Source organism: Heterocephalus glaber, unplaced genomic scaffold, assembly GCF_053883595.1.
Source record: "Heterocephalus glaber isolate CG9 unplaced genomic scaffold, H.glaber_assembly_v1.0 deba00001429, whole genome shotgun sequence".
In the NCBI taxonomy this organism is placed as follows: domain Eukaryota; kingdom Metazoa; phylum Chordata; class Mammalia; order Rodentia; family Bathyergidae; genus Heterocephalus; species Heterocephalus glaber.
This window is the reverse complement of record NW_028258294.1, coordinates 29,681,520-29,690,775: the sequence shown is the minus strand read 5'-3', so window position 1 is coordinate 29,690,775 and position 9,256 is coordinate 29,681,520. Positions and strand designations below refer to the sequence as shown.

Here is a 9,256-nt window from a genome sequence, read left to right as displayed (position 1 = left end):
AATTCTCAGGTGTTCTTTGTTGTGGAAGTATCTTATATCCCCATTGATTTTGAAAGATACTTTTGCAGGATACATTAATCTGTGTTGGAAGTTGTGTTCTTTTAGGGCTTGAAATACCCCACTCCAGGCTCTCCTGGACTTGAGGGTTTGTGTTGTAATGTCTACTGTGATTCTGATGGGATTCCTTTTGTTTGTGATTTGTTTGTTTTCTCTAACTGCTTGTAGTATTTTTTTCTTCTGTTGGGTTTCAGGGATCTTGATTATTATACGTCTAGGTGTAGATTTTTTTTGATCGTGGCTAGTTGGAGTCCTATATGCCTCACTCATCTGTATGTCAAATTCTTTCACTCTGGGAAGTTTTCTGTCATTAATTCTGTAAACATTTTTTTTTAGTCATTTGTCCTTTCTCCTGATTTTTCATGAATTCCTATCAGTCTTATATTATTCTATGCATCATCTAGGAGCTGCTGGATTGATTTGTCATGGTCTCTTACTATTTTTAAGAGATCTCTCTTTTCATGGTCATTGACCAAAATCCTGTCTTCTATATCTGATATTGTCTTCACATTCACTCATTCTGCTGCAAATGCTTTCAATAGAGTTTTTTTCTCCTGGATATCTGTTTGAATCAGTTTCATGTTTTCCATTTCTTTCCTATGCTGGCCATTCATGTTTTCCATCATGGTTCTGAGCTCATCTATTTTTTTTATCTGTTTCTGTTCTAGAGTTGCTAATCATGTCTTTCATTTTGCTCACCATCTCTGTGGTTATCTGGGAAATTATTTCTGTTTTGAATTTTTCTAGAGCTTCATTCATCAGTTTTGTTAGTTCCTGTGGCATCAGTGTAGGTGTCCAGGTGATTGATTATCAGAGTTTTCCACCCCATTTCCCCCAGAATTTCCTTTGGTGAGCTGGTAGCCTGATTTTGTGTCTTGCTTAGGTGTCTTCTCATTTTTATTTTTGTTGTTGGTACTGTTTTTGGTTCAATTCCTGGGTTGTTACTTCAATATTGCTTATTGTAAGTATGTTTGTTGCTTGTATTTAGAACTTTTATGGAATGATTATTTCTCAGAAGTGTCTTTCAGATATATCTGGCCTTTAGGTTTTGAGTCTCTAATGACTCTTAAGCCATCATGTTTTCAGTATACCAGGAAGGACAACTGATTCGATCAATCACAACAGCTTAGCTCAAGTGATACAATCAACAACAACAAAGGCATCAAGCACAGTTTAGAAAATGACAATTTGTAGTAGTTATTAATCTGTTACTTTTAAACATGTTAATTAAATAAAAATTGAGGACCATCTCAGAATATGTCTATAGTGAATAAACTCTTTAATATAGCAACTTTATCCTTTGGGATGGGGACTTAGAAGGAGTTGGGGAGGGAGGAATAGATAGGTATGATAGCGAAAGGTTAGAAGTGATTCTAGAGGGCAGAGGAAGATCACACAAACTCTAGGAAGCTGTTGAAGAGAAGAGGAGAAGACAGAACGAAAGAACAAACACAAAAATAGAACAACCTAACATCAATAGGGAGACTAGAAACTGTATTCACTTTCCTTTAAAACTAATGACAATTGAGAGAAGGAAAAAGAAAAGAAAAAGTAATAAAAAAAGAAATTTGAATTAGGACAGGAACAGGAATAAAAGGGAAAGAAATGAAGAACAAAGTGGGAGAGAGGGAGCAAGAGAGAAAAAGAAGTGAAAAGAAGAGAAAATAAGGGAAGAATTTGAAAAGAGAAAAGAATAGATAAAAATTAGATTTAGCTCAGTGGTTCTGGCGCCTGCCTTGCAATTGCAAGGTCTTGAGTTTGATCCCTGGAACCAAAAACCAAAAACAAAAAACAAAACAAAAAAAAAGGGAAAAATTACTTTGAAGATAAAAAATAAAAATTCAGGGCCTTCTTTAGGGTATGTCTCTGCTGTCACTATAGACAGCATGGGCAGGAGTGTGCAGATCTAAGTCAATTAGTCTCAGCAAACCAGCAGCTGTCCCCTGAGATTTCTGCCTGCAAGGCCCAAGTTGAAATCTCTGACCTCCTGCTGGGTTGAACTCTGCAAGGTTCTACTAGGTTCTACTGCAGGTTCCAGCTACCCTTCCCCTGAATATTGTGCAGGCTCCGATGGGAGGAGGTATTCCCTCCAACTTACCAACTATGGTGGTCTGGTGTGCCTTTATTTAGTGAGATTTTCTTCACTTTTCCAGTGGGCTTCAATTTTCATCTAAGAGCCTCAGAGAGGCCCTCTTTCTCTTGTTCACTTCTGTTCTATATTCTGGAGCTTAAATCAATGTCTTTTCTGACCCACTGCCCCTCTGTGGTGAGGATCCAAGTGTTGGCTTGGCTCAGTGGCCAGAGGCAGGGCGGGGCGTTGGCACCTGCGCATCTTCACTTTGCACTGCTTGCGACATGTGCTCCTCTGCACCGAAGGACTGGGGCCCTGGAAGTTATTTTCTTTTAGGGCTTAAAACACTTCACTCCAAGCTCTCCTGGCCTTTAAGGTTTGTGTTGAGAAATCTGCTGTAATTTTAATGAGTTTATCTTTGTAAGTGATTTGTTGCCTTTTTTCTAACAAGTTTTAAGATTCTGTCCCTCCACCCTTCCTTATTTACATAGACTTTGGAGGGGGTGAAGGGTGCACAGACAATGGGGAAAAAATAAGAACCATGTTACATCACGTACAGGTACAAGCACCCAATGATAAATGTAAACGTATTGTATACCTAAAATGTACCAATAAAAGAATTTAAGTATGATGAAAAAAAAAGATTCGTTCCTGCATTGGACATTTGTGATTTTGAGTATGATGTGTTGTGGAAAAATTCTTTTCCAGTCATGGAATTTAGGGTTTTATATGCCTCATTCATCTGTATGTCAATTTTTTCCTCACACTTGGAACATTTTCTGTTGCTCTGTCTGTAAACGGTTTTCTAAAAATGCCATTAATGCTGTCTTCTGATTTTTCACTAATTCAAATTAATCTTAAATCAGTCTTCTTTGTGTTTTTTAGCAATTGTTGGATCCATTTTCCATGTTCTGTTGTCATTTTTAAGGTATTATTATTATTATTATTATTATTTTTTCAAGTTCAGATCAGATGGGCAATGTGCCGATGTCATAACAAGGTTTGAGGGAGACACATCTCACGCATACAGCATGAACACTCAATCATCACGCTCATGAACCGAAGGATCTTTTAGGGTATTATTGAGTATACAATTACCTGCATCAGTCTTATCTTCTAGTTCTGACACTCTGTCTTCATATTGGTCACTTCTGCTGCTTATACTTTCAATAGATTTTTTTTTAAATTTCCTAGATTTCTGTTTGGTACCTTTTCAAGGACTCTAATTCTTTTCTGAAGTTGTTTTTTATATGTATTGTTTTGGTTAGCTCCATTAGCTTTTAATTAACATTTTATGTAAGCTCACTGATCACATTATTTGTCCATTATCTATTTTGTTATATCGTATTTGAGCTCACAGAGCACCTTATTGATATGTTCTTTTGTCTCCTGTTCTTATCATTTTATATATTTCGGTTGTTTGGTTTTTTATTTCATCCCCATCAATGCCCCATGGCTCAGCTTTTGTGTGTTGGGAGTTTTAGGAGGCTTTTTGTTGCCTTGTTTACTTACGTTATTATTTTTGCATGTGTTCTGAGGCTTGTGGGTTTATTTTAGTGAAAAGACATTGTTGCTAATATAAAAATCTCTTTAATTAGTGTCTGGTTTCCAGTGATGCACTCTGGGCATGGCTAGCTGTAGGCCTCTGCTTCTGTCCTAAGATCTGATCACTTTCATTAATTTGGGGAAAGGATGTTGCAATGTAATTGGCCCAGTACCCAGCTCTCTAGAAGTGAACTGCAGCGTTGTTAATGACACCAAGACAAAACATATTGGTATACAGTAAAAACCAATTAGTAGCAAGAACTATGCCTCCCTGGCAGTAGCGACAAAATCAGCAACACTAATAGAATCAAAGACAAACTAGATATTGACATAGCATAAGAACCAATTAAATCTACTACTATACCTGCCTTAATAATAGAAAAGATATCTTTAATTAAAACATAGACACAAAGACAAGCCAAATATTGACATACAGTAGATATCTAATAAATGCACTAACTTATACCATCATTAACAATTGGAAAGAATTCAACAATAATAGCATAGAGTCAACTAAATATCTAAAGGTTAAGAAAACTTAATAATAGTACTAGTAAAGATGGAGGGGGTGGGGAATAGAAGAATAGCAGAAATAAAATTTGAAAAATAAAGAACAGGAAGATAAAAAGGAGGAGAGAAAAATGAGATAAAGGACTCTATTAAGGAGTAACAGGAAATTAATAGGATTAGATAAAAGTGGCAGAAAAGAACAAATAAGAAAAAGAAGAGAAAAGGAAAAACCAGAGTAAAATAAATTTAAAAAGTTTAAAAAAAAAGAAGAAAAAACTTCCCTCCAAACCTCCAAAAACACAAGAAGAAAAAGAGAAATAAGTCTAAAAAGTTTTTCTGTTTTAGAATTAGTAGCTTTTTTTCCCCCACCAGTGTCTACAGTTTTGGAATCCACCAGATATGGTGGATGGTGAATCACTAGTAAGACCTATTTGTTTCCATACTCACATTTTTGTGTATGAATGCTGAATCCAGCCCCATATTTCTGGGTAGGTGTGATTGGCCTGTGGTGTCTGCTGTAAGGGTTATTCACTCCAGGTGCTCTCAGACTCCATGTGTGCCCTGTGTCATGGCTTTCTCTACTTAGCTTTATGGTCTGTGTCTTTGTGAGCCTCTCTTTCACCCATTCCAGAGGCCTCTCTGGCCATCTGTTCCAGGTTGTGGCAACAGACCAAGCCGAGGTATATCTTTGTTTACTTTTGCAGATGGGGAAATCAGGCAGACTACTGAGTTCTGTACTGAACACAGGCAGTCAGGTGTGGGAGGGGGTGGAGTGGTCAAGCAATCTATCAGCACTTGTAGACACAGCCCCCTCCTGGTTTTCAACTTGGAGGGTGATATCCTATGTCCTTCCCACTTGAGTTTAAACTCCTCAGTGGGATCTATGTGTAACCCACACCCTCTGTGACTACCTTTGCTGCCATCTCTTGTCCAATCACTGCGGTAGGGTGACCCTAGAAACCCTGAAGTGAAGTTGTTCTGTAGCTCAGCCTTCAACAATTAACTACTTCCCCAAATGGCTCCTCATTAAACACTCTCAAATATGACAGGGGCTGCACTGGATATTTTCTCCAGCTCTAGCTTGCCATGTGGAAGGAATTACTTTTGGAGTCTAGCTCCACACACTATTTTTGCACTTTACAAATAACCTTAGGCTTTTCTTGGGGATAGCATTGCAGCCCTGGTCCATCATTTCTCCCTGGAGCTGCTAACACTCATTACCTTGTGTTAGCAGGACAGGTCTCCCTCTCAGGGAGCTGGGATCAGCTTTCCAGACTGCTGCATTGTACTCCATTTATCCAGCTTCTCTGTAGTTTCTAGTTTTCCTGTCAGCTCCCTCCAGATTCTTGGAGATCTATTTCTTTTTTTCTCTTCACCAAGTTGCTGTTTTCCAAGTGTCTTGATTCCAGGTTCTGGAGAGGCTGTATTTTGCTTCAAGTCTTTACTCTGCCATTTTTAATCCTCTTTAACATTAACATTTATTATCTTTCTTGGTTTCTATAGGTTCTAGCTTAGGGTCCATCAAGAAATAGCAGTGAATATAACTGAATACAGCTGAAGTTATTTGAATGTTTATCTGGGGATGGCAGATCTGCTTCCATGGTAGCTTGTTTAAATGGCTGGTAAGTTAGTGTTGATAGTTGGTGAGAGGTCTTAGTTTCTTCCCATGTGACACCACCATAGGGCTACCTGAATGTCCTCACAACATGGCAGCTGGCTCCTTCAGAGGGAACAAGCCCAGAGAATAAGCTGTGATTTCTTTTTTTTTCCTAATCTTGGAAGTCACACAAGTCAATTGTATTTAATATAGAGGAAATTCCAAAAGCCTGTGAATACCAGGAAATATGAATTTCCAGGGCTATCAGTGACACTGGGAACTTATTAGATATGCAAATGCTCATGCCTAGCCCAAGACCTACTGAATTAGAAACTCTGGAGTGGGGTCCTACAATTGCCATTCTCACAAATCCTTGAGGTGATTCTGATGTATGCTACTTCTGAGACTCACTGCAGGGATATATGAAATAGCCCCCACCTTCAAGTTGCTCATGGCCTAATTTAAATTTCTAAGCAATCACAAAAGAATATGGTAGCCAGCATATGGGAAGAGGTCAGGGAAGTTTTCCTAGCCTGGCATGCAAGGTTGCCCTCACCTGAGTCTGCTGACCTTTCCTTTTTCATTCCTCCCTCCCTGGGGTCTGCTGTAGTCTAATCTCTTCCCTGATATTCTCACCCACATTGTGCTTAGTTCTTCTTCTGTGGAACTAGCTAATGGGTGTGATGGCATCTGACATGGTTCTGACACATAGTAGTAGCTGCTCAATAAATGCTTCCTTACCTTCTTTTCCCTTGCTTAGTATTTCACACATGGAAGATCCAGTTCCCAGCCCTATCATCTAATAAAATTGTAACCTTTCTTTAAGGCCCAGGGCAGGATCCCAGTTCCTTGAGGCACCTCAGACTTCTTCATGGTCTCTCCTTTCTCTGAATCTCTGGGCACTTAGAGAAGATGCGCATTATCTAGTCCTTGATTCCACTGATGCATTTTGCCTTGTAGTTTTCCTCTAACATTTCCGACTAACTTGGCAGCTCTTATCACTATGTAAAATTGCCTTATTTTTGTTCTGTTTTCTTGTCCTTTTCTCTTACCATTGCCAATACTGCAGCTGCACCTTCAGAAACAGACTTCAATTGCTATCCTGTCCCTGAGAGAGGACAGCCTCCAATCTCAAATATCTTTAAGTTGGTTTGTCTTAGCTCATGACATAGAGTGTGGCCCTGAGGTAGGTCTTGGGCCACTGGAAGAGTTCTCTTTTACTTTCCATTACCTGTACAGTATTCACAGCTCAGGGCAGGCACCTTATCTGGCTCATTCTAGGGCATAAGACCTATTGGATTATTGTTTTTTCCAGCTGTTAACTGGATAATACTGGGAAATTCTCTCTTACTGATTCAAACTTCAGTTTTCTTATCTGTCAAATGATGCCCATTGTTGCCCATACATGTCATAAACATTTTTGTATAGAGTAAAGCTATAAAATTTCCCTGGAAATGAATGCTAATGCTTGAGTACCAGTTGCTGAATTTTTATGTATCAAATGCTTATTACACATCAGGATCTGTATCAGGCCCTGGATAAAAAATGGGGAAAGTTGCCCCCTAATTATCACTTGAGACTTTGCAACCATTATCAGAAAGAACAGTGTGAGGGAACAAGACAGATACCTTTGAAGAAGGAGGTGGAGATCAGAGGTGGAGACTATGGAGGCAGAGATTGTGAAAGACAGGGGAAGGAGAGATTAGAACACTGAGGCAGTGATGAAGGGAAGGACTAGATTCAAATGATGCCATGCACAGGTAGTTCCCCAAGCCCCTCAGTTTTTTTCTTCACTTCTCCCAAGGACTACAGTTCCTTTTGCTGCTCTACATTGCCAACCTGGGACTGTATGTATTTCTCTCAGTTTGGTTTCATCTAAAAGAGTCCTCTTGGAAAGCCTTGTCTCAGTGACCTGCCCTAAGCCTGCTTCAAACCCTATTATCCTCCCTTTTTTTTATACAGCTACTGAACTGTGACTAAAATTTTTCTGATTGTCTTCATTATTAAAAGCAAGTGTCAGTTTTGATTGTCTCTAGGGCTGACCCCCTAGCTGACTTCATTGCAGACATAAACATGCTTAACAACATCACTTTATTTGAGGTAGACAGGAAAGGCAGACAGGGGTGGTTGTAAGGAGGGCTGTAAAGCAAGTTGCTGGGTAAGATCTGTTGGGGGCAGCCATGTCTCTGTGGTTGCCTTCTAACAAGGGGTTGCATATGGTCTTCTTTTGTTAAGTGATGCTCAATTTCCTCTGGCCTGTGTGGGGAGAAAAGCAGCCATCTGATGTCTCAGATGAATTCATGTTCAGAGAAAGTGACAGCCAGATGTAGAGGGAAGATCAGTGGAGTGGAGTCTGGAGACCATATATTGTCCCAGTCCTGTCACTAATGAGCTGGTGGCCTTGGCCAAGTCACAGAGCTTCTTTGGATCTTATGTCTTCATCTGTCAGAAGAATGGGTGGGATGTGAGTGGTCCCTATGGTCCCTTCTGGGCTTCATGGTGGGGACCACAGGGAGATATTTCTGGCTTGTCTCACAGTCTGTGAGTTGGTAGACTCTGCCCAGCTATTCTTCAATACCTCTCCCTTTCCTCATCACAAGCTGGAATTAATTTGCACATCAACATTCTTCCAGACAGGATTCAATATTTATTGCACAAAAGACAAGAGATGAACACTCTAATCCTAATATTAATACCTGGCAGCCTACATGTAATGATGCTTTAGGTCTTAAATCTTTAAGAAAAATTCAAACGAAGCACTCTAATGGGAACCTCCGGGGATTATCCAAACCTAGATTCCATGGCTAGTCTAAATTTGCATCTATCAATGTCCAAGTTTGTATTGTCATCTTTTCAGCCCAGAGTCCCCATGTAAGGTAAAGGTCTCCAATATCAGTTCTGTCTGAGATGGTTCATCCTTGATTGTTAAGGGATTTAACCTTATTTATCAAATACCGAGAGCTCTTTCCTTGTGCAAAAATTTATGATAGTTGTTGCAGACAATGAAAAGGACAGAATACTCTCTTCCTGGGGGACATCATTTTGTATAAAGTAGATTTTATATTTTTATACAAGGGGATGATCTTGTTTTGAGCATTTTAAGGTCTTAGCACATTGCCATCATAATAATAGCAATGATTAATTCTTTAGTTAATATAAAACTCTGTGCTAGCCACCTTTTGGAGCACTTTATAGCCATTTTCTCATTTAGTTTTCATAATAATCCTATTCTAGAGATGTGAAAACTAGGGCCCAAAGACTAAGTAACTTGCCAATGGCATATAACCAGTAATGACAGAATAGAGAATCAAGCCAGGTCTGCTTGCCTCTAAAATCCAGGATGTTTAAAAGCATGTGAATCATCTGCTTCATGTAGAGTTGACAGCCAATAAGTATTGTGTGAGTAACTGAGTGAATGAGGGATGAGTGCTTGAAGAATGAACAAATGGAAAAATTTTGGAGAAACCCTACAGTCT

General features: G+C 39.2%; 1 non-coding gene across 1 annotated transcript; it reads right to left on the bottom strand.

Moving 5' to 3' along the window:
- Positions 1–3,094: 3,094 nt before the first annotated feature.
- Positions 3,095–3,196, bottom strand: LOC147827925 (small nucleolar RNA U13). The gene has a single exon (XR_015451719.1). It is a non-coding gene; the product is annotated as a small nucleolar RNA U13 (small nucleolar RNA).
- Positions 3,197–9,256: the final 6,060 nt, after the last annotated feature.